Raw genomic sequence first — 27,243 nt, 5'->3', positions numbered from 1 at the left:
ACACACACACAAACACACACACACACACACACCACACACACACACACACACACACACACACACACACACAAGACTATAGATATCAGTCACCAGCGAGTATAATCTAGTAGCATGTCCCGTGCTTTCGCTAAGTGGTTTTGGTGCCTATGTAGTCGCAACTAAACAATAGGCATCCTTTCGGCTTTCTCAACCTTGACCCAGTGAACATGGAGATTGTGACAAATCGAAAGAGAGAGAGAGAGAGAGAGAGAGAGGAGGGAAGACGGTGTATGTGAGACAAAGGGAGAGATAGTATGAGAGAGAGAGGGGGAGAGGGGAGAAGATGTGTGTGTGTGAGAGAGAGAGAGAGAGAACGTGAAAGCAAGAGCAAAAGAGCCGGGTAGGTACTCATTTGTAAACCAGAGCTCTGTGAATTGCTGCGTGCTTTGGTCAAGGATACAATGCACTGCATAGTGTGTGTGTCTGTGAGTGAGAGAGAGAGAGAGAGAGAGAGAGAGAGAGAAAGAGAGAGAGAGAGCAGGAGAATTTGTATGGTTGAATATGTGCAGGTTTATGCACGTAGATATGATTATAGCTGTTGCAAGTAATATATATATTGCTCTAATCCCTTTTCCCTTCTAAAAGCAGTTTTAACTTGTGAAATCATTACTGCGACCATCAGAATTTTCTTGGTTTCTGTGGTTAAAAGTGTTGATTCTGAGCATATATCAAGCATAGCTATATACATGAAGCCACGCTAGTGATCCCTGCTATCTCATGCAAATCTTTTAAAGTTTATGTAACAAAATATAATTTCGAAAGGGTGATCACGCTATCACGGTGATCAGTCTCTAGTTCTATATTACTTTATCGATGTTTTATTAAGAAGATACGTTAGAATTTATATATGTTATAAAGCAAATATATCTGAAAGCAAAATTGAGGAAATAATTCGTATGTTACGAAGATCTAATTTTTATGACAAGCTACTTAAGCACGTTTATCAAAGTGTGCCTTCGTTTCATCTTCAAAGTAAATAAATGAGGAAACGTGTAAGTGTATCCATAAATTCTATTTTAAAGTAGGTTTTAGATTTCATTTAAGAGTTTACGGGTATTTTCATTTATAACGGCTCCTTTCGCAATCTTGTGAAATGGATAATTATTTATATGATTTCAGCATCCAATCTCGTCTAATATTGTTCAGGCTTGAAAAAGCATTCTACTTACAAAGCCACTAAACAATGATTAATACGTTAGGAGTACAATTGTAATATTTTATAGATGTCTGAGAGCTTTCTCATATACACATATAAAGCTGCACCCAACCATACGACCACATACGTACGTAGTCACTCATTCTCTCACAAACTTACATTTTCACCGCTGTATCTTTACTATACTATACAACAGTAGAAGCAGAGAAGAACATTCTGGCGTTTTGAGTCGTTTCAACAATGTTATTTTTGAATTAATAATGAAGGTTGTAGAAGCAAGATTGACTTAATTTGTAGCATTGTATTTATACAAAAATTCTGTTTTCTCCCATAGTAATAAGGACATTTAAATGTTTTTTTTTAAAGTTCCATATTTAATGATCACTATCGTTTTGATAAGTGTCAACATCAGATCTGTGTTATATCAGTGCATTGATTATCCTTCAAGGAAATACTATGTTGTAAAGGATAAGACATGAAATATTCTATTTACTCTCCTACCATGGAGCAAATTTGCACTCATCAGTAAGAAAACAAAAGTTATTTGTTCAAGTGTAGAAATCAAACATGTGACCGCGTTGTTGTTGTTATTAATATTTAGCCGCAGGTTCGCTCTGAATAAGCACAAATTTGATATAACGTAGATTTGCTCTGATCGGGCAAATCTATTCCAGCCGTGACCGTACCAGCATTTTGTATATCGGGAACTTAATTGTCCAATGAATTCTCCATTTGAGAAAAGTTGGGATTTAAGAGGATTTTGACCGATATTTTTATCAGGATGAGCAACTGCAACACGGTTCCTTCCCTTGCTGTATTATAAAAATGGTTGATTTTATAGGTATATTTATTTATAATTTTGTTTCTCGATGATGGTCAAACACAACTGCGTAGTTGAAGAATCAATAAATAAAATAATCACAATCAAAATAAAATTCCTAACTTTATTTTGTTGGCTGCAAGTATATACTTCGTGGCTAAGAAATTCGCTTCGTATTACACGGCTTCGTGTTCCATCTAGGTGTAGTGTACCATGGTTAAGCATCTTCTATAATAGCCATGGGTCAGCCCAGTCATTGTAGACGCCTATTTTTTGGTAGACGGTTACTATGTGGAAGCCGTCCGGATTGGCCGCTTGTGTTCTTGTGAAGTAGATTTAAACCTTCTCCTGGTTTAACATCACCAGCTAGTTTCGGGTGTCTTTGCGATGATAATTCTTTTGCAAATATTTTGAGGTAGGTACGTTAAGTTGAGGATTTGGCAGAATAACTGGAACATCAGGAAAACATTTCTTACAGTTTTGGTTCCAGCTCTTTATATTCTGAGCTCAAACTCTCGCTGAGTCTGAGATCAGCTTGATTTCCATCCTTTCAGGATAGATATAATAACATGCCAGTCAAACAGGGGTTGATGGTATCGACTAACCTCTTGCTCTCAAAATTACTGGTTTGGATTAGGTGTCTGCCCTCAGGATTACTTTCTAACTTTGACACATCAATTTTGGAGGCACTAGTGAAGGCGCGTGGCTTAGGGGTTAGAGCTTCGGTTCACAATCGTAAAGTCACGATTCGATTACCAGCGCCAAGTTGTGTCCTTGAGCAAGATACTTTATTCCACGTTGCCTCAGTTCACTCAGCTGACAAAAATGAGTTGTACTTGTATTTCAAAGGACCATCTCTGTCACATTTTTTGTCAAGTAGAATCTGCTTGAGAATTACCTTAAGGTTACGCGTGTCTGTGGAGTACTCAGCCACCTGTACGTCAATTTCACAAGGTGGCTGCTCCATTGATCGGATCAACTGGAACCTTTGTCATCGTAACAGACGAAGTGCCAGCTTCGAGGCCCTGAAAATAAAAACGCGAGCACTACCCTTCCTCTTTTGACGATGTCACTAAAAGCAAAAGAATTGAAACACTGAGAATAGCACATTTTAAAAATTATAAAACTATGTCAGCTATAATATGGATTTCAATGAATAGTATACGAGTTTGTGAGAAAGTTATATGTTGCGGGTCTTTATAATTAACCTTCAAATTGTATTGCTACTTTCTAAAAATCAATTTGAATTGTTTTGATATATATATATATATATATATACAATTTGAATTGTTTTGATACACACACACACACACACACACACACACCACACACACACACACATATATATATATATATATATATATATATTATATATATATATATCAAAACAATTCAAATTGATTTGTAGAAAGTAGCAATACAATTTGATGTATATATACATTTATATATATACATGTATATATATATATATATATATATATATATATACATGAATATATATATATATATATACATGTATATATATATAAATATATGCATATATATACATTTATATACATATATGTATATGTATATATATGCATATATATATATATATATGTGTGTGTGTGTGTGTGTGTGTGTGTACTATATATGCTTGTACGTGTGTGTTTTTGTATGTGTTGGTGTGTGTGTGTCTCTCTCTCTCTCACTGTCTCTCTCTCTCTCTCTCTCTCTCTCTCTCTCTCTCTCTCTCGCTCTCTCTGTATATATAAATATATATATAATGATATATATGAATCCATTGTAAACAAATATTGAATATCCTATTGAACATTGTCGATATAGCGGAAGCCTGTTTTCCTGGTATATTTGTCATTTATTTACCGAAGTTCACATAGCCGTAGATGCACAGTTCATGCTATAATTTGATTACTTACAAAAGAAACCAATATTTAACAATATTTGGTTTATTGGAATTGTTTTTTTGTTTTTCAACAAAATCTTTATTTCGTACTCAGCTAAACCACGAACAAAACACAAATCCCAGGAGTTATTTTCTAGAATTCTTTTCTCAGCCAGCTACATCGAATTTTAAAGAATTAATGCAATTAATAATATTTTGTTATTTTTAAGATTTCAATCATTATATTGCAGCCAAACTGAAATACTATGGTGGCACGTGGCTGAGTGGTTAGGGCGTCAGCATCATGATTGTAAGATTGTGGTTTCGATTCCTGGACCGGGCGACACGTTGTGTTCTTGAGCAAAACACTTCATTTCACGTTGCTCCAGTCCACTCAGCTGGCAAAAAGGAGTAACGCTACGATGGACTGGGGAACACATACGCCAAAGAAACCGGGAAACGGGCCCATGAGCCTGGCTCGGCTTTAAAAGGGCGCATTTATTTATCTATTTATTTATTTAAACTGAAATACTACCTTCAAGGGGGGTTTTTCCGCTGATATCGACTCCAGTCTGGAATTATCAGGAAAGATTGATAAGTCGAATTTAACCGTAAGGGATACCACACGAATAGAAGTAAACACCACAGGCTATTGCCGACCACTTCACCGATTTTGTTGAAATGAAATATATACATACATACGTACGTTCGTATGTATGTATATCTGTATCCATTTATAAGTGCATGTATGTGTGTGTTTGTGTGTATGTGTGTGAGTGCGCGTGTGTGTATGTGTGTTTGTTTGTGTGTGTGTGAGTGTGTATTTATATGCGCGTGCTGCCTGTCTATACGTATATGTACGTGTGTGTTTATGTATGCGTATGTATGTGTGTATGTGAGAACATGTGTGGATAAATGTTTGTGTCAGTTATGTCTATAACGACTTGAAGTAATATAAATATTGTTGTAATTCCACTTTCTTTCTAAAACCGGTTCTGATTTGCAGAATCAATACTGCAATAATCAGAAGTGTTTTTCGTTTCTGATTGCTTATGGACATTTAGTAAGTCTACACCTAAAGCCTTTACACACGCACACGCACACACAACCACACACATTCATACACACACCTACCCACTACACATACGCGCTACACATATAAACACTACGTTAAACAAACAAGCAAAAATGTACTCAATAAAAGAGGTAGAGTTTATTTGTTCGGAGATGGATCCATTCAGTGGATCTCCAGATATTTGAGTTACATACGATCCTTCAAACAACAACAAAATTCAATGAAATCATCTTTTTGTTGTCTGAAGAGAAATTTATATCTCACGTTAGAAGAAAAAACATCAAGTGATGGAGATGAAATATCGGTTTTAAAAAAATATACATACATATATACACGCACACACACACACGCACGCATACACACAAACATATATACATACATACGCACCCCTCCACACTCCCCCCCCCACACGATATAATAAGTTTTTCTTCTTTCTTCAATTTTGTTTCCATTTCTTGCCGAGTGTATTCCCGACACCTAGAGCAACAGAACTCTCAATATGCATTGATAGCTTCAGAAATTAGACTTCTCAGAACCAAAAAGGAGAGTGTTAATTGCAAGACTACAGATAAAGCAATCAGTGGAACTCTCAAAATATGTAAAACTTTCCAAAAGTTTAGCATATAAGTACAGTTGCACATATCGACATGCAACTATATGCACGAATGCACATGAAACAAACCATACAGAACTGTACATACTCCGACTCTAAATACTTGCACATATATACACATACGTGCACAGCTAGCCTGTTGCGATCGTTGAAATATCAGTGAAGGACCCTTGGTTCTAGGTTTGAAAACGGTCTTTTTTCATTGACAAAACATCTACAAACACAGCTAAATAATAACACACACACACATACACGCACGCGTGCACACACACACACAAACGGACACATAGACGTGTGAGTGTATGTGTGTGTTTATTCGATAATCTTTCGCGTAGTGGAAACGAAGCCGGATCTATGTGGTCCTGATCAAGGAGCCCCGCTGTTTTACGTCATCAAATATATATAATCTTTATATTTGTTTAATGTTCCTCTCATCACTACTTTGACAATACGCCGAGAGCTATGTTTCGCTGAAGAGGCCCGCATAATACCAAAATATAATCGAAGTTGTCTCTTCTATTTTCCAAAACTATGTAAACAAAAGTTAGACATTAACTAATATTCTTACTTAGGTCTTTTAATACTTCATGTATTGAATATATTAACACTAAGTTGATAATTATAATCATAAGGTGAAGTTAGAAATAACAGTGGAATACTGAGTTGGTAATTTCCTAATTTGGCAAGCAAAATATTCCTGTTCCTTATTTATTCTCATTTTCCCAACATTGCTAATAATCTACCGAACTAGATTCAGCTGATTTTTATTTCTCTTTAAAACAAATGTTATATTTGTTTGAAACAGTAAATTATGCTATTAAACTCAATGGACCCAGAGTGCAATCGCAGTAATTAACCTTTATATGGACTTCCTGATGTTTTCATTATAAAGTGTTTTCAAATGTATTTATGAACTAATTCATCTTACTCCTTGGGAATAGGGTTAGGAATAAATTGTAAAAATAGAAATTCACTATGTAAAAGTAAAAACAATTCCTGTTATTGATTTCGTTGTTAAAGTAGGAGTCTCCTATGCATTACGTGGTTGGATGTTAACTCTCTTTATGAGGAGTTGCAGATGTTCGTCATTTTTATAAAAACTAAACCAAAAGTTGTATGTGAAGTGGCTTAGATATTAGTATCAAATTTTGGCACAAGGCCAGCAATTTCGGGGAAGGGGTTAAGTCGTTTTCATCTACTCCACTGTTCAGCTAGTGCTCATTTTATCGATACCAGAAAGAGGAAAAGCAAAGACGACCTCGGTGGAATTTGAACTCAGAATGTAAAGACGGACGAAATACCGCTAAAGCATTTTGCATGACATCCCTAAACATTTTGCCCGACACCCCTAAGCATTTTGCCCGGCATCGCTTAGCATTTTGCCAGGAGTCGCTAAGCCTTTTGACCGGCATCGCTAAGCATTTTGCCTGGCGTCGCTAAGCATTTAACACGACATCGCTAAGCCTTTTGCCAAGTGTTGCTAAGCCTTTTGCCCGGCTAAGCATTTTGCCTAGCGTGCTAACGGTTCTGCCAGTTCACCACCCTATGTACCGTAGGTATTAATGGTGATACTAGCAGTTGTTATTGCCTGGCTTTTACTTCAGTCCATGGCCTGTTTTGTATACAAGAGAATTTTATTCTATCAAATCGAACCAAATTATATTTCAAAACATTTCCTCAACATAAAAGAAAAAAAAAACTAAATGCATTAGAAATACACTCTGGTCGGTCGTGGTTTGAAACCGAAATATTAATGATACATTCAATCAGGTTCTATATATAAGTCACATTTTGAGGCGGGGACCAATAAAATAAGAACCAATAATATTCTGTTGTCGACTCAATCAATTTTACCATTCCAACCAATTCATTGCTTTTTGCCAATGTGAGAAAATAGTGTTACGAAAGAGATAACGGCTACTGCAAAAACTAGCAAACACATTTTAATTCAGGAAATACACATGTTATTTTCTCAGGCTGTTTGATTGAAATGTCTTCACAAAGAATTAATGCTGCTAAGATGCTAAATTGAATTGTGTCCTAATTTTACTTCGTACATTCCTATATTTCGATTTACTATTAACTATTTCGCATGTTTCTTGGAGTGTTAACTACAAAGTCAATAGTTATTCACGCCGAGCCATTTATATTCTTAGATTAAAATACCATTCTGTAGCTATGGTTGTGAAAGGAATAAAAAAATAACATTGGACATGTGTATCTGACATATACTCAATTAGAACCAGTGACGCTTTTCTTTTGTCTCACCATTCTAAACGAAATTCAATAGAAAGAAATAAAAAGAAATATATCAACATTTCAAATAGACAATTAGAATCACGCCAAGTAATTACTTATTTAATTAATAAACCGAAAATAGGACACAGATGTATTGATTATCGGTTCGGGTAAAAAATATTCGCATTCGATAAAATATTTCCAGGAAGTTAAGACTTTATATGACCTAATTTGCTAGAACCATTTCTTAAAGATTACACACGTGTGTGTGTGTTTGTGTGTATAAATGTGAAAAAAAAATGTATATGTGTGTGTATATATAAATATAAAAAATACATGTATATGCATACGTTTATACATAATTTCATATGTTTGCATGGGTGCATGCGCAGCGCGCGTAGGTGTATTAACAAGGAAAAGTGGAAAGAATAAAGAATAAGGTGGATATGTATACATCCTGGCAATTGTGATTATTTGTGTCGTGCGTGTGTATCTTGAACTATCATGTGTGTGTGTGTGTGTGCGTGTATACGTGTGTATATGTATTTATACATGCATACATACATACACGCATACACGGATACACGCATATACACAAACATATATAAGCAAAGATACATATGTGAACATAAGTATGCGCATACATGTGTGTGTATATATATATATATATATATGTATATAAATACATACACATATATATATACACACACATATATGTATACACTAATACACACACACACACATGCACACACATATACAGACACATATGCATGTGTGCGAGTATATGAGCATGCGCACAATGTGTAAGGTTTGATGAAGTTTGGCAAGGAGAAAGAGTTGGATAAGTATGATTATGTATGTGCATATGTTCGCATGTGTGTGTATGCATATATGCTTATGTACATATATATGTGTAACTATGTATATAAGTATGTAATACAAACATTACGATTTGTAGTTTCCTCGTATGCAATGTAAAAACCAAATAATCCTCTTACATTTTAAGTTGTAAGTATATTTTTTTCATATCTCCTTTTAACCTTTACTAGTTTGTTTTTGTAAATAAGACAGCAAAACACCACTACCAACAACCACGCCGATACTGCCACGTCTACTACAAACAACATTGCTCCCGCCCTGACTCTACCACCACCAATTATATTTCCTACAACAACAATAACAACAACTATAACATCGAAAATACTTTATTGGACAAAGCGTTAGAGAAGAATCTATTCAAAATGAATACAATATCTTAATTCGAAATCGATTAAAATTAATGGCTTGTTTGTACGTGCGCAGAGTTTTCGATTTTATCAGCCTACAGGAAAGAAACATCAAATTAAGTTCATCTATGACATAAGTACATAGTGGAATCGTTTATGGATTAATATATACAATGAGTAAATTATTTTTTTTTAAACTAAAGGAAATCGAAATATTTCTTGGTAACATTCCACGATTTGGTGGGTAATCTAGTTTATGATTGTAATATTTCACACATTGGAATTAATATGAAACCTATTACATTTTTGCGTTATGTTGTGCTTGTTCATTTTTTAAAATACTTGAATTCGTTTTAAAAGGCAGGAGTTTATAGACGTAGGAGTGGCTGTGTGGTAAGTAGCTTGCTTACAAACCACATGGTTCCGGGTTCAGTCCCACTGCGTGGCAACTTGGGGAAGTGTCTTCTACTATAGCCTCGGGCCGACCAAAGCCTTGTGAGTGGATTTGGTAGACGGAAACTGAAAGAATCCCGTCGTATATATATATATATATATATATATATATATATATGGGTGTGTTTGTCCCCCCCAACATCGCTTGACAACCGATGCTGGTGCGTTTACATCACCGTAACTTAGCGGTTCGCAAAAGTGACCGATAGAATAAGTACTAGGCTTACAAAGAATGAGACTTGGGGTCGATTTGCTCGACTAAAGGTGGTGCCCCACCATGGCCACAGTCAAATGTCTGAAACAAGTAAAAGAGTAAAGAGAGAGTAAAGAGAGTTGGTTGCTAATTAAGAAGCGAAGCTCCATCACTGGAATGTGTATAACAACGTGAAGGCATTCTTATCTGTTTTTGACTAAGCATTTTGTATCTATTTCGTGTTCTTGAATTGCAAAGTTACATTTTTTTAGGTGAGGTGCGACGTGCCTATCACAAACACAGAAGAGGTCAAAATTCCTGTCATTGTTGCGTCATCCCCTTTTTTGTGGTATAAATACCTATGTATATAACTTCCTGCTAATATGATGCATGTTTATTCCCCAAGTTTCTATTTACGTAGGTCAGCACAACATAGTTAATTCTTCACTGTCTCTCAATGCTGACTATGCATGCGATGTTCTCTTTGGAGAGTAATATCTTCTTAGACTTGTTGTCCAAGTTTCGGATTACATTGTAACGCTTTCACAGTACAAGACTTATGGGACATGGTTTGATTGAATGCTGACAATTGTGGATTTTGTACATTCTGAAACCTGCTAAAATATTCCTTTGTCACTTAGCTTTATCACAGCACCAATTAATCAGTAGCATTCGCTATGTAAGATATGGGAGATAACTAGGCTATGGATATCCATATTTCCAGTCTGGTTAATAATTTTGCGGCGATTTTCGAAACTCAATTCTTCGGCTCTGTGGAAATGTAATCAAATCTCTCTTTTTGTCTCTTGGCGTGGTGAATATTATCTTAACGCTGTTTAAGGTATTCGGCGAAAAGGAGTTGGTGACATTTATTTTTCTCTCCTCTCAAGAGTTTAACTTTGTCTGCTTCAATATTTTCCCATCTGGGTTAGGAAGAGGCAAAGAAGTTCACTCTGAAGAGAAATAGCCGTACAGACATTGTTTAGGTTTGAGTTGTAGTAGATTTGGAAACAGAAATAACAACACTTTACGCTTTCCACCAAGACACGACACATTAAATGAAACATATATATATGGAATACTGCAAACTGGAGAATGGTGGATTAAATACCTACCATGGAATATGTAGCTATATCACTGGGAAACTTGCACAGTGTTGCTCGACCGGTTAGAAATGGCAGTCAAATCTCATTCAAATCATATTCTACAAGTTTAAGTTACAATGTACAATGTAGTAACTGGATTAAAAGTGCAAGATGATCACACTTTCGATTATAAATAGTTTGATTAATGGTGATCTGGAGCTCAAAAACATCTTTTTACGTCCCAAGTTTTAATGCCATGGGGCTCACCGACACCTTTCATCCTTCGGGATAGATAAATAAACCACTCTGTTTTATTTTCTTTCTCGAAGAAAACGGTGAATTACCTCGTTGAGTGACAGTTTAACATTTGAAAACACGAGATAGTTTCCCTTAATTTTTTAGTTGCTTAGACAATGTATAATATATATAATATATATAATACAAAATATAATATAACATAATATGATGTAATATAAAAAAATAGAATAGAATATAAATTAATGTGGTTTTCGTTTATCTACTGATACCCCACTGTGAAGCGTTGTCACTTATTTGTTTATGTTGATAAGAAATATTGGACCATTGGTAAAATAACCAATTTTCTATATCATATAGTCGCTTAGGTGACTATATATATATATATATATATATATATATATATATAAACATATGTATTTTAGACTAGATTCTTTGGTAGTGTGGAAGATATAATCGACCATAGGCACTACCAAATTTGACGCATAGTTTTTATATTAAAAATCAATAATAGAACACTGGAAATCGCTTGAGTTCTTCCTTGAAACACTGCGACATTGTGTTGATATTAAACATTATCCTCATATACCAGAAGTTATGATACCATGGAAAGTACTCAACATATTCATCTCTGTTTATCTTATCACTTATCCTCTTCCGGATCACACAAGCCATTGCAAGTCCATCTTCCATGAAATATCAACGCTATGGAACGTCCTTCCTACCAACATAAACGTTAGTGTTACGCTTATATATATTCACATCAACTGCATCAATCTCACCAATTTAAAAAGCCGTACAAACTTCGTGGGCGCTGCTCTATATTGCTGAGTAAAACAGAAAAAAATACGACCAATGATAATAATAATAATAATAATAATAATAATAATAATAATAATAATAATAATAATAATAATAATTATAATAATAATAGTAATAATAACAACAACAACAACAACAACAATAATAATAATAATAATAAATTCAAGCAAAATCGCAAAGAATATGAAGATTTGAGAAAAGAAGCAAGTTTGAATGCAAAATAAACTGTTCACATCCAATGCGAAAATATTCTATAGAGAAATAGGGAAGGAGAATAACGTTGAAGACCCCGCTGCCATGGAAGATGTTGAGAACTGGAAAATATCTGGAGTAATGAAAAGGTTTACGATGAAAATGCAGACTGGATTATATACACAGAAGGATCCTACTAAAACTTATCAGAACAAGCATGGGAAGACAACACAATAGCAGACCTAAGGATGACACTGACGAAGGCTCATAAAGGGAAATCTGGTAAAGATAAGGTGCCAAATTTCTGGCTCGCCTCCCTCCGTGCGCAGACGAAAAGTTATTCAATGTAATTATGAGAAAACACCTGACTGGTTAGCAAGAGGTATTACTTACCTATTCACGAAGAATAATGAAACCAAATTTCCCCAAAAATATCGGCCCATAACATGTCTATCTACCACGTATAAAATTTTAACATCCATACTCTTGGAAAAAAATTTATGGAACTGAACAATATTTTCTCCACTGAACAAAAAGGGTGTCGATGAGACTCATATGGATGCAAAGACCAACTCTTAATCAATCGTATGATCCTTGAAAACTGTCAAAACAAACGCAGAAACCTCAGTTCTGCATGGATTGATTATAAAAAGGCCTTCGACAGCATATCGCATTCATGGATTTTGAAATCGCTGGATATCTTCAAAATTTCTCCTTTGTTTTCAAACGTCCAAAAGCACAACATGTCAATTTGAAATACGAATCTCCAATTATACCTCTCAAATGGGAGTACTGACCACCAAAAATATTAATATCAACCGCGGTAAGTTCCAAGGTGAGTCGCTTCCACCTTTAATTTTCTGCATTGCCCTAATATCACTTACAAATAAACTTAACAGAACAGGTACGGATAAAAAATTGGCGGTAAGAAAATAAGCCATCTATTTTATATGGATGTCTTAAAACTAAGGCAAAGACAATAATAGACTTGAAGCGTACAGTGAAAGCATTCAGTGATGACATTGGGATGGAATTTGGTTTTGATAAATGTGTCAAGGCCACTTTCCAAAAGGGAAACTGAAGACCTCACATTCAGCGGTGTTGAATGTTGACACAGCCATAAAAAAAACTCGAACAAGAACAAACTTACAAATACCTCGGAATAAATGAGGGCTCTGGCATTCAACATGCAAGTATGAAAGAGAAAATGAAAAAGGAGTGTTACAGGAGAGTGTGAGCAGTCCTAAAATCGGAGTTAAATGCACGTAACAAGGTGTTAGCTATAAATTCCTTAGCAGTTCCGTTTGTAATTTATAGTTTCAATGTGTTGAACTGGAATATGAGGGAAATAAGGAAGATTGACAGGAAAATTCGTAAGCTGCTGACTTGTAAAAGGATGCGCCACCAAAGCAGACTCAGATCGTCTTTACCTACCCAGAGCTCAAGGAGATCGAGGATTGATCCAATTTGAAATCTACTAGAAAATCACCACAGTTAGACCGTCAAAATATCTTGAAACATCTAACGACTGGATGCCAAAGCTCGTTGAAAACCATGAAAAATGTAAGAAGCTTCATTCTGTTATGAAGGAGAGTAAAACATTTTCAACTGAGTTTATGCATAATACCCAGGTTGAACAGCGTGAGAGAAGTGCAGCAACTGTAGTTGCAAAGGTGAAATCAATAGCAAAGCAAATTGCGCTTGAATAATTGGCTGATAGGGGGGAACAAAAACTGCTGCATGGCAAATTATGTGGCCCGTAGAAAACAAACTGATGTAGACCAGAAGTACACCCATCTGGGCTAAAGGTAGAAAGTGAGGGCTTTATCCTAGGCAGCTAGACAGCTGTTGACAATATACGGAGCCCACCATCCAAAAACTGGTATCAACCGGCCGTATTTGAGGAGAGACCAGGGTGGAAGAGGCTTAACAGCAGTAGAAGAGTGTGTACAGATGGAAAGAAAAAGCCTAGTAGATTATTTACAGAGCAGCACAGAAAAAATACTAGCGACTGTGAATAAAGAACATGTGATGAAGCGTGTAATGGGTGAAAAGGACAAGAATGAAATACAAAGAAAGCACGTCAGACAAATTGAAGAAAAACTCCTGCGTGGACAATTTTGGGGAGCCACTGACGACGTATGTGGAACAACATTCATGACTTGGTTAAAAAAGGGACAATTAAAAAAGAAACAGAGAGTCTAACAAACAATTTAATAAAAAATATATAAGGAAAGAATATGTCAGAAAAATGTAGATCCTGTGGAACTTGGAGCAAGACGGTGACATACATTGTGGAAGAATATCCCAAGTTAGCACAGGATAAATATAAGAAATAGAGGCACGACCTGGTTGTAAAAATTATACCTCTGCTAACAAAACACTTAGTCCTCTACCTATTCAGGCGGGAGTCCTCCCCACGATTTTGCTCTCTTCCTACTTTCGCCTCACCCATTCTCTCATCACAGTGCACAGTTAACTCCAGTCTCCTTATAACTGCCTCTACAAGTTAACTTATAACATTTAGTATGCCATCGGAGATTTTTCTTGAGTCTTTTTTTTTGACATCTTTCTCTCATTAAAACGACGTTCTTCCTGGCTAAAACAGGGGATTTTCTGCTGTCATTGATTCTCTTAAAGACAGTCTCATTGATAGTCTTGAGGACACGCTCATGTCTTCTGTGATAGCATCTCTCGCCTACTGCCTTGGGCCAGCTGTACAAAAGAATGTGTCAGAAACTGTCAGAAATGGGGATTTGAAGCTAGAAACATATGGTTCAAATTCCGTGTCGAAAGTGGACTGGAGTCGGAGGATTGTAATATTGTGTGGGACTTTTCTATTCAAACGGACAAGAATTTAGAAACAAATAGACCGGACATAACAGTTATAGATAAGGAAAAGTGAAGTTGCTTACTGATCCATCATGTCCGTTTGATTACAGGATCGTAAAGAAGAAGAAAACATAAAACGTACAATCCCTTAAAATTTGAAATAGGAAGAATTTGGATCATGCTAACAGTAAAGGTCGTGCCTATAATAACTCGTGCGTTAGGAACAGTAGACAAAGATAAAGACAAATGGCTGAAGAAGAGTGGAATAGAATGCCCGGTACAGCTCCTACAGAAAGCTTGTCTCTTAGGGACAGCAAGGATTATCAGGAGTGTTCTAAGCACTTGAAGGACAACTGAAAACTCTGCTGTTTGATGTACCATTCCAGACTGTTCTCGTTGACAACACAGATCTTATATCCTATGAGATCTCTTCCTCCCTTGTTCCTAGGTACATGCAGACTGTCAATATTACTTTTTGGGTGTAGTTCGTTGTTAATTATCAACACTTTTCTTGTTTTTCTGTCTATTTCATCAAGCTCGTTCTTTATCCACGTAAAAACACCTGCGCCATATAGCATTACGGAAACAGCCCATGTGTTAATTGCCCTGGTCTTGTTTTTTCCATTGGGCCTACTTCCCATAATTAATTTGGTTCTTCTGATATATAAAACTTCTCGACTAAAGTTTTCCCTCATTTTGCTTTCCTTGATTTTGTCATATTCCAAAATACCCTGATACTTATTGATACTTATAACGAATCACTCTCAATATCCTTGATTTTCTCACCGTTGAATATTTCTGCACCATCAGACGACACTACTTTGAAGTTTTGTATTATAAGCATACTACAACTTTTAGTCCCAAATTCCATACCAATATCCTTACTGAATATCTGCATTGTTGAAACTGGGCCATTTATTTCATGTTCGGTCTTTCCAAAGGTTTTTAAGTCATCCATATATAACATGATTTAATTTTCTTCCACTTTTCAAGTATCTGTGTGTCACTTTACGTAGTATCTGTGTGAGGGGTACCTCACAAATTACGAACAGCGATGGTGAAAGGCCCAGAATATAAACAAGATGGAAAAGATAGTGAAATTAAAACTAAGGCATTAAACCAATCTTAAAAAAAAAAGAGAATGTTGACCATCAAATGCCCCCAAAACACTTACTAGTGTATTTGGTTACACTCGGTCATAGTTTGAGAAACAGTTTAACGAACATTATTTACATTTAACGGATATTTTTCCTCATCTTGTTTGTTGTTAACACAGCGTTTCGGCTTATATGCCTTCCAGCCCTCATTTTGGGGGAAATTTCGAACTCGGAATCTTGGGGTTAGTAGTCCACGCTCTTAACCACTACGCCATATGCCCGTAGTCAATTATGGAGTGAATTTTTGGGTTTATAAATCTAATATTTTCCTCTCCTTCCTTAATAATAAACCTGTTAATAATAATAATAATAATAATAATAATAATAATAATAATAATAATAATAATAACAACAACAACAACATCGAAAAATACCTTAGGAATGAGAAACCAAGTTCGAAATTTCCTCAAGACACCTGATGAAGGCTGGAGGGTATATTAGCCGAAACGTTGTGTTAACAACAACCAAGATGAGGACAAATATTCGTCAAATGTAAATAATGTTTAATAAAGTACATAATTCTCCATCTCTTAAATATTGAACTGTAGTTTAACGAAAGCTTTCATGGCATGTACTATCCCAACCTAATAAGTGATCTTTCAACTTATATTTCTTTTAAATATTGTTTTAATTATTATTTGTTTAGTTGAACTTCTATATTTATTTCCATATAAATATGTGCATGTACACATATGTGTGTAAGAATGTAAGCGTATTATGCATGTGTATTTATATATGTAAATGTATATGCATCTGTGTATGTGTGTATGTTTGGCTGTATGTGTGTATACCTTTAAAATTTTAACACAACTTCCATATATATTGTATAGCATATTTCATTTCTCCCTTTCGTATTTGCAAACTTGTCTTTTACAATCTACTTCTTTTTCTTATTTGTAATTCCTATTAAAAGTTTCATATATTTCATATCTATTGGAGATATAAAATTTTATTAGCTTTGTTCCTCATAAAATGATAATTATTACTATTATTGTTGTTGATGCTGGTGGTTTTGTGGTCTTCGTCGTTGTTGTTTTTATTATTGTAATCATTATTATTCTGCAATATATTTTTATCAGAATGTATAATTGAAGGATAGAAACATGGTCATTTCAACGATGGAAAAACGGGAAAAAGAAAAAACAAGAAAAAAACTGAAAAGCAAGAAAACTTTGGCTTTTTGCGCTGACATTAAATTAATATTTCTTAATATCAACATCACATACAACTCCTATATGGTGTTATATCGACATTAACTGACATTTTATCATTGATGATCTTTTATGTTCTATTGATCTATTTTCTGTATTTTCGCCATATTTTGCAAAGTAGAAAATGCTTAAATCAACCGAGTATATTAGCGAAGCGGTACAGACATGCAGACAAAAAAGTGCACGTGTACCTGTTTATTCGAACTTTTATTAGCTGGCTATACTATATTAGTTACTCCAAAATCAACAGTTTCTTATTTCTTTACTACCCACAAGGGTCTAAACATACAGGGGACAAACAAGGACAGACGAAGGGATTAAGTCGATTACATCGACCCCAGTGCGTAATTGGTACTTAACTTATCGACCTCGAAATGATGAAAAGCAAAGTCGACCTCGGCGGAATTCGAACGCCGAACGTAACGGCAGACGCAATACCTATTTCTTTATTACCCACAAGGGGCCAAACACAGAGGCAACAAACAAGGACAGACATAGGTATTAAGTCGATTACATCGACCCCAGTTCGTAACTGGTACTTAATTTATCGACCCCGAAAGGATGAAAGGCAAAGTCGACCTCGGCGGAGTTTGTGCGAAATGACATGGTGTGTGCAAACTCTGAGACAGTAAACAGTCCTGATTCAACGTCACCATGGGGTTATGGAAAAAGTGCAGCGACAATCCTTTGTTTTTCATCGCAGGACACCGGTCATCTCTCACAAGCCGCCATGTTGACAGTTGAATGTTCCGATAATGTATGCTCATAAGAAGTAACTGTTAGCCCATTAACAGTCTTCTAAACAACAAATACCTCGATTAGTAGTTCATTTTGTCTAAGTAACCCATAACATTTGGCCGCTGAAATTTGTAATATCGCTTGTTTATATTTCATCATAACATACAAAATATTTATTCCATTCATTTGAAATTTTCACGCGAGATAGATATTATGTATGTATGTATGTATGTATGTATGTATGTATGTATGTATGTACACACACACACACACACCATATATATATATATATATATATATATATATATATATATATATATATTTATATATATATATATATTATATATATACATGTATATGTAATTCGTGTCTATCTGTGTGAGTACCCACGCGTATGCTAGAAACACATAAGTTCTAGGGACATCAAAGGTAGCATGCCTTTGAGGACAGGGAGGAAATGAAAAGCAGCTGAATTTATCAAGTAGACTGTGGAGTGGTTGACACTTAAGTTTTTCTTGACAGTTTAGCATAAAACTGAGCCGGTGTCAGAAGAGCAACAATAACCCGCTGTGGCATGGCCTGACGGTGCAAATGTAGGCACGAGCATCAGTAGACGTAGAGCGGGGAAAGCCAAGTAGTAGCAATGCAAAAACAGATTGTTTGGATGAAATGGACTCAGATGAATGAACGGAATGTCACATTGAAATGGAACCAATAGATGATCACCTTTTTGATTCTAGTAAATTACGATATCCTCCCCAGACTGGGACACATTGAAAACAGCTGCATGTTACCTTTGTTGTAAAACGGGAACCCTCAAACACATTCTTTTGTACAGCTGGCCCAAGGCAGTAGGCGAGAGATGCTATCACAGAAGACATGAGCGTGTCCTCAAGACTATCGATGAGACTGTCTTTAAGAGAATCAATGACAGCAGAAAATCCCCTGTTTTAGCCAGGAAGAACGTCGTTTTAATGAGAGAAAGATGTCAAAAAAAAGACTCACGAAAAATCTCCGATGGCATACTAAATGTTATAAGTTAACTAGTAGAAGCAGTTATAAGGAGACTGGAGTTAACTGTGCACTGTGATGAGAGAATGGCTGAGGCGAAAGTAGGAAGAGAGCAAAATCGTGGGGAGGACTCCCGCCTGAATAGGTAGAGGACTAAGTGTTTTGTTAGCAGAGGTAGGTCGGTAGTCGAGGAGTTGCATTTCATTTCTTCAGTAAAGATCATGGAAACTTGGGTATTATAGGAATGAGCAGAAGTGGTATGAAATGGTATAGAGGCTGCTGAAAAAGCATTTAGATGGCTGTAGTTTAAAAAAGTGAACAGTGGAATCAGTAGAACGCCACTTGGACACAGGTCTACGATTGAATAGGCAAAAGATCCGATAGATTAAGTACCTGGCTTTAAAAAAGACGTACTGCGTTCACCTGGGTTTAAAATGGTGTTCCAGTATGACCGGTGTCCAATAGCTGAAACAAGTAAACAATAAAAGACAAATATATATATATATATATATATATATATATACATACATACATACATACATACATACATACATACATACATACATACATACATACATACATACACACATATATACACACACACATACACACATATATATAGCCGCAGAAGGATCATTAAATCATGATAGGAAAAAATTAAGCAAATAAGAATTGTGTCTTACTTCTGCAAAGGTTGCAGAAGGAATGAGTTAATCTGATATCATGATTTCGAATTTAGCGCCAAAGGCACTTGATTCCCTTCAGCCAGATCTACTAGTAAGACTAACCAAGATTCACTGCTATCATACATGTGTTCGTTTGAGTGCCCAATCACCATTGAAACAAATTAACAATGTGAATTATTTATAAATATATATTTTTTTAAAAGAGCATTATTATTCATAAAAATAATAATGTTAGTGCCCGCAAGCATAAAAGTCGTACAGGCAAAAATCAATAAATATATATAAAATGCAGAAATATATTTATATATAATAGGGTACTAATAAGCGCCTGCCTTGTTAAAGAAAGAAGTGAATCTTAGTAATTGTTACTAATAGATGTGGTTGATGAGAATCGAGTGCTTTTGGCGCTAAATTCGAAATCATGATACGAGATCAACTCACATTCCTTCTGAAACCTTTGCAAAGGGAAAACGTAATTTTTTTATTCACTTAATTTTTTCCTATCATCGCTGTATTAATTTAGTGATTCTTCTATGTCTTCGGAGTGTTTTGACTCCTCCCTTTAGCAAAGCAGGTGCTTATTAGTACCCTGTTATATATAAATATATTTCTATATTTTATACGTATTTATTGATTTTGATCATATGACTTTTATGCTTGCGGCAACTGACGTTATTATTTTATGAATAATAATGTTATTTTATACACGCACCCACCACACACACACAAACACACACACACAACCACACACAACCACCACACACACCACACACACACACACACACACACACACACACACACATACACACACACATAATCTATCTTTAAACAAAGTTGACATTTGTCAAGGAATCTTATGCAACATGTGTACACAATTCCTGTCATCTAAGATTAGTGCATGAATAAAAATACACGGTCCAAGGTATCACTGAGGCGAAATAGAAAGGATTCTAGAAAACAAATGGTAACAGATTCCATTATCTTACACATCGCTTATACACACTCTTTCCAACTTATAACGTTGCCTTGAAAAGAAAGAAGTATAAATGATTTCAAAAAGCAAGTGGATAGACGTTGAAACTTGGCATTTCTAGGAAATTATTGGAACTGTCCGCATCTAACACTAAAAGATATTTCCTGTAACATTTGCCCTACCATTAATTAATTGTCAGCATTTATTATAATCTCCTTAAATAAGCCTGTGTTTGCAGACGAATAGGTATTGCATATTCTTCCTTGGTTCCTATGAGAGAAGTTAGACCAAGCTACACTGTGATTGGTCCGTCTGTTTCTATAATTAAACAATGTTATTGTATAATTACAAAACTTAGCTCTAATTTGATTCACAATTTCCTACTCAGAAGAGAATTGATAAAGTACACCTTTATTCATAGAAATATTTGTTTGCACAATATTGATGATTTATTTATAACATCTTCCAGTTGGATAGTCTTTTGGGAATTATTATAATTGTAAAATATGATGAATCAAATCCCAGTTTAATAAATTATTACTTTAAATATTTTTTTCTCTTACTGAATACTTCTTCACTCACTGATATAAAATAACATTTAAAAATATTTTTGATTTGTTTCTATGCACAGAAGGAAACAACGATATGTGCTAAATCGCTAACTTGTGTTTTGAACAAGCGTGGGAGTCCGTACTTGATCACTTGGTCTGCTAGAAATATCAGGCAATCTTCACTAAAATTATATCGTACTAGCTCAAGGAAAGGTAACATTAAATAACGCAGTTCTACATACCTCTTTCTCCAAAGCACGAAACTATAAATAACTTGTATCTTTATATTATGTACATTATATATATATATATTATATATATATATATATATTATATATATAAAACGTAAAGTATACTAGCCATCTCAATATGGCTAACCACTAAGGGGGGTGTTACTGTAGCTTTTAGCCCCAGGAGATCATCGTCTCCAGCTGGCTTTAGGCACACTTTCTGTGCCCTTATGGTATTTGCAAAGGGAGGTCATCCTGATCTCCTGGGGCTAAAAGTTACAGTAACACCCATCCTTAGTGGTTAGCCATAGTGAGATGGCTAGTATACTTTACGTTGTCGAGCGGTTACTGTTTACATCTCGTTCAGAGATTTATTATTGCTATATATATATATATATATATATATATATAATACAGTGTACATTAAAACACATTAAGAGGCTTCCATAGTAGGAATCATTTACACTAGAAAGGATTCCTATGATGGAAACCTCTTAAAGTGTTTTAATGTACAATGTATTTTATATAAATGATATATAGTCTATTAACTAATTTTTCTATATGCTAGGCCACTGGTAGTAAAATTTCTAAAATCTTTATTACCCTGATAATATATGTATGTATGTATGTATGTATGTATGTAAGTATGTATGTTTTTTTCATCCCGCAGGGTGTCCAATATATATATATATATATATATATATATGTCTGTGTGTGTAGATATATGTATACATATATATATATATATATATATATATATATATATTATATATATATATATATATATATATATATATATACTCACTTGATTGCTGAATTTTAGCAATGGTTTCTTGCATTGTTTTGATATCCCATTTTCTATCACTGATAAATTTGTGGGTATTGTTGACGACACGGGAATGCTAGTTAATAATAACAAGGTCACTCACATTTTCCCGTTCCCACTGAAGGCCGTTCCCTATATAGCGGTCTCCATTTTGAGCAACATCTTTCTATTTATCTATCTGTTCCCCTGTGTCTTTATTTACTTTTCTTTTTCTTCCTTTGTCTATTTTTTCAATTATTAAGTGCTTGTCTTTTTCTCTTTCTCTTTCCACGCTTTCTTTCTCTATATCTGTTCTTCTCTAACTTTGTCTACTCTTTCTCTCGTCTATTCCCACTCCATCTTTCTTCTCTTTGTACGAACCTGCCCTCTATCACTCTCTGCCCTTTTTTTCTACCTTCCATTATCCGTTCTTCCGCTGTTCTGCCTTAAAAGTACCCCGTGACCATCCTGTTTCTTCAACCATCCATTCATCCAACCATTTTGGACCTAACAGCTCACTTGATCATTTGAGTCTTTTCCGCTCCTCTTTTAGCATTTCAACTCTCGTTTATCTTGTTTTTATACAGATATTCTTCTCAAGCCTAGAAGGACGACATACTTTCCTATTAGCGTTGTTTTCGAGCACTTTTCCTTAATTCTGTCGCATAGCCAAAAGGCCATCTATGTATCTATGAAAAAATAACTCTCATCGAAGATCTATACATTTGCATAGAACCTGAAAGTGTCATGTTCACCTGAAAACAAATTTCTTTCCTCGAACAGAGAGAAAGGGTAAAGAGAGAATGTGGCTTTCATTGTCAGTAGATGACAATGCAGTACCAACACCAAAACCGATGTTAGACTAGTGGGGCATGAACAGTGTTTTCTATTATGACGCACTGAAACACGGGAAGATCATGGCTACATACGTTTATTTTAAACAATAGATTACCTCGAGAGTGTAGCTAACTATGAAAAACAGAAGTGAGCCCTTTCAACACGTCACCTGAAGAGCTCATTTTTCAAGACAAAGGTATGAAAAGATTATATCATTTTTGCACAACACACATGTTCACTAGATTGAGTACTTACGGGTCATCACTTGTTTCGATCGCAAGTGCAGTTATTGAGTAAAGATGTTGAAAAGGTATATAAAATGGTTTATGGGAATAAATATAGAATTTTTAAACGAGGAATCGGAAATTTGCTCTGTCTTTTTCTTTTCCTTAAAAAAATAGTTTCTAGACACTCTATAACATATGTGTATGTACATATACTTTTTGCATACACACACTGGTTTAAATAAATGCAAATACCTTGTGGTATTTACTTTCCTAACTTAAAACGGTAAGTCTAGCTATAAATATATATATAGATAATATGATTACAAGTCTAAGTTCTGTGGATTGATATAATTGATCTCACCAGCTGACTTCACTCGAATCATTGAAACCAATAAAAGACTATGTAATCAATATTTGAATATATTTAGCTCAACCATTGATCACAATCAATAATATCACTAAATAAGTCTATAAACTTTTGTTGATAGGTACAAGTTTGTATATGTATAAATTTCTATTGCTTTGTGTTTTCTTTGACTATCTGATTTTGTCACAACACTTTAGGATACTCTGAGCTATCATTTTTTCGAACTCTTAGATAATTTAATTTCTTCTGTCGAGAGAAGAAATCTTTTCTGAAATATTATACCCACCACACACACACACACACACACACATAAACAACCTATTAAAGGCGATACTAACTTTTCACTTCATTTTTATTTGTTGGTGTCATACATATTTTGCCTATATTCTCACCAACATCGCTCAAATGTTCTTTCAAATATTTACATCATTTAACTGATTCCATGCTACGCGAAACTCGTAGACTGTATACTATACGAAATACACACTGAATATTCAGATGTTCTACAAAAAAAATAGAATATTTTTAACAAAACAATATTAATTTTTTTCTAGCTAATCATTAATTAGACAAACAAAAGAAACATCTAGACTTCTTCACTTCAGTAGTCTTGAAAAGACACAAGAGGCGGATTCTCAAGAAAACAATCAATCAATCGATCAAGCAATCAAACAGGAATTTAATCAGATTTGATATCGTAGATGAGGAGATGAGAGAAATGTTGCTGATAACCATTCCGAATAAAATCTCATTGCAGATCAATTTTCTTCTGCTGCTGTTATAATCAAACAATCAAACTCGATGGCAATTTATGAGAATTTGCAGAACGAACAGAATATCAAACTGAATGTTTTACAGAATATATTTTCATGCTCTGGGATCAAATCTCATTGGAATAAGATTCGCTATTACGCTTTCTTTTAAAGTGTGTTTGATAAATATTTACAAATAATACAGTGGAGCCTGTTTGGTTCCCTTTCTCTTCCTCGCTTGGAAAGATTACAGACATTTTGTCTTTATTCAAAATTACATATATACACACACGCATGCAAGCGCGCGCGAACACACACACACACACACACATACACACACACACTCACACACGCATATATCACAAACTTGAAAATAAAGCTGTTCACACACAATAATGTGTGCATATGCGTGTGTGTATGTAGCGATGAGCCTTTTCTTCAAACTGGCACTGGAGGCATAACTATGCTTGCGTTTAATTTTTACTATTAAAAATTTGTCATATTTTTCTTTTAACAAATATATTTAATTTAGAAGGAAAACATTTTAAAATCAACCAACGTCACCATACTTTCTTGGTCTAGTCCACTGAATATAATACTAATATTTTCATGCTGTTTTATGTAATTTCGCTCAGATGGAATTGGTGAAACCGACGATATGGTAGAATATACATACGCTAGGTGTGCGTAGTGAGGTCGAACTCTGAATCACGTAGGTGTGAAGAAGAGACCTTCTTAACCACACAAGTGTGTCAAAGCAGTTTAATAGCATCTATCTATCTATCTATCTATCTATCTATCTATCATCTATTCTATTCTATTCTATCTATTCTATTCTATTCTATTCTATCTATATACAGTATATAAGGTCAGCTGGCAGAAACGTTAGCACGTCGGACAAAGATGCAAAGCAGCTTTTCAACCTTCTTTACGTTCTGAGTTCAAATTCCGTCGAGATCGATAAAATAAGTACGAGGGGAGCACTGGGGTCGATGTGCTTGACTTACCCCCTCCCACGAAAATTGCTAGCCTTATACCAAAATATGGAACTGTTTATATATATATATATATATAAGTACATATATATAATATATATATACATACATATATATATATATATATTATATATATATATATATATATATATTATATATATATATATATATATATATATATATATATATGCATATATGGGTTGAGGACTTCACAAACCATAAACAACATGAAATACAAAAACATGTTGGGTACGCAAACAACGAGAGAAACGAATGGAAAACAGAACAAATAACATAAAGAACGATCCTTCATCAGTTGTCGGCTGTCCATCTACTCCTCATTTCGAGCATTGAACGACAATATGAGACTTCGAAAGCAGTTGCTTCCGCAAAAATCAAAAATACAATCTGGGATTTTGGTAACAAAAACAGGACAATGGAGACATACAAGGAAACCGAACGAAAACAAACACGGAGGGTCGTTAGACCAGACGAAGTAATGTAGCGAACGCTGGAGAAATATTGTCTTTAACAAGACAAAAGATAGACGAGAGAGACAGATGGGATACGACAGCACTGAAGGAAAAGGAAGATGATCACGTAAGGAAAAGAAAGATGGATGATGGTCACAAGCAAACAACGAGAGAGAGAGAGAGACAGAGAGACAGAGACAGAGAGTAAAGAGGAAAGAAAGAGAGAGAGAGAGAAACGGATAGAAAACAGAGAGACAGATAGAGTAGAAAACAATAAAGAGTAGAGTCGCACCAAAAATATTAAGATATACTTACTTGGAAATGGATGCGTGGCTTTCAATTAAATAATAATATAAATAATATATATATATGCATATATGCATATATACATACATATATGTTCATACATAGGCGCAGGAGTGGCTGTGTGGTAAGTAGCTTGCTTACGAACCACATGGTTCCGGGTTCAGTCCCACTGCGTGGAACCTTTGGGCAAGTGTCTTCTGCTATAGCCTCGGACCGACCAATGCCTTGTGAGTAGATTTGGTAGACGGAAACTGAAAGAATCCTGTCGTATATATGTATATATATATATATGTATTTGTATGTATGTTTGTGTGTCTGTGTTTGTCCCCCTAGCATTGCTTGACAACCGATGCTGGTGTGTTTACGTCCCCGTCACTTAGCGGTTCGGCAAAAGAGACCGATAGAATAAGTACTGGGCTTACAAAGAATAAGTCCCGGGGTCGATTTGCTGGACTAAAGGCGGTGCTCCAGCATGGCCGCAGTCAAATGACTGAAACAAGTAAAAGAGTAAAAGAGTATAGATACATATATATATATATATATATGCATACATGGGCACAGGACGTCATTTTAAATGTGAAGCGTTGCAAAGGCATATATATATATGTATATATATAATATATATATATATATATATATATATATATTGTCTTTGCAAAACGCGGCTTCACATTTAAAATGAAATCTATCAGCTTTGATACATTAATATATATATCCTGAATAATTGAATTTTCGGTAAAAAGAAGAGCTGTTTGTTTTCTTGCCTCAGCGATTACTTTCTGGAGCATCCGCTTTGGCATCTTTCAGAAACCTATTGAAGTCGTTTCTTAAGAAATATTTAGAATTAATTTTTCTTTGCTTTTATTCATTAGCATATTTTGGTTAAAATTGGGTGAAATATTTCTCTTGCTATACTAAAGGAATGCGTTTGAGAATGACACTAAAGTAACCCTACTTGTTAAATATCTTTCTTTCATCTAAGGCATTTCAAAATATGTTTACTAAATAGCAAATACTCCTTCCTTTGTTGATATATCAGC

This window comes from Octopus sinensis, linkage group LG1 (assembly GCF_006345805.1).
Source record: "Octopus sinensis linkage group LG1, ASM634580v1, whole genome shotgun sequence".
Classification (NCBI taxonomy): Eukaryota; Metazoa; Mollusca; class Cephalopoda; order Octopoda; family Octopodidae; genus Octopus; species Octopus sinensis.
Note: the sequence above shows the minus strand (reverse complement) of the source record.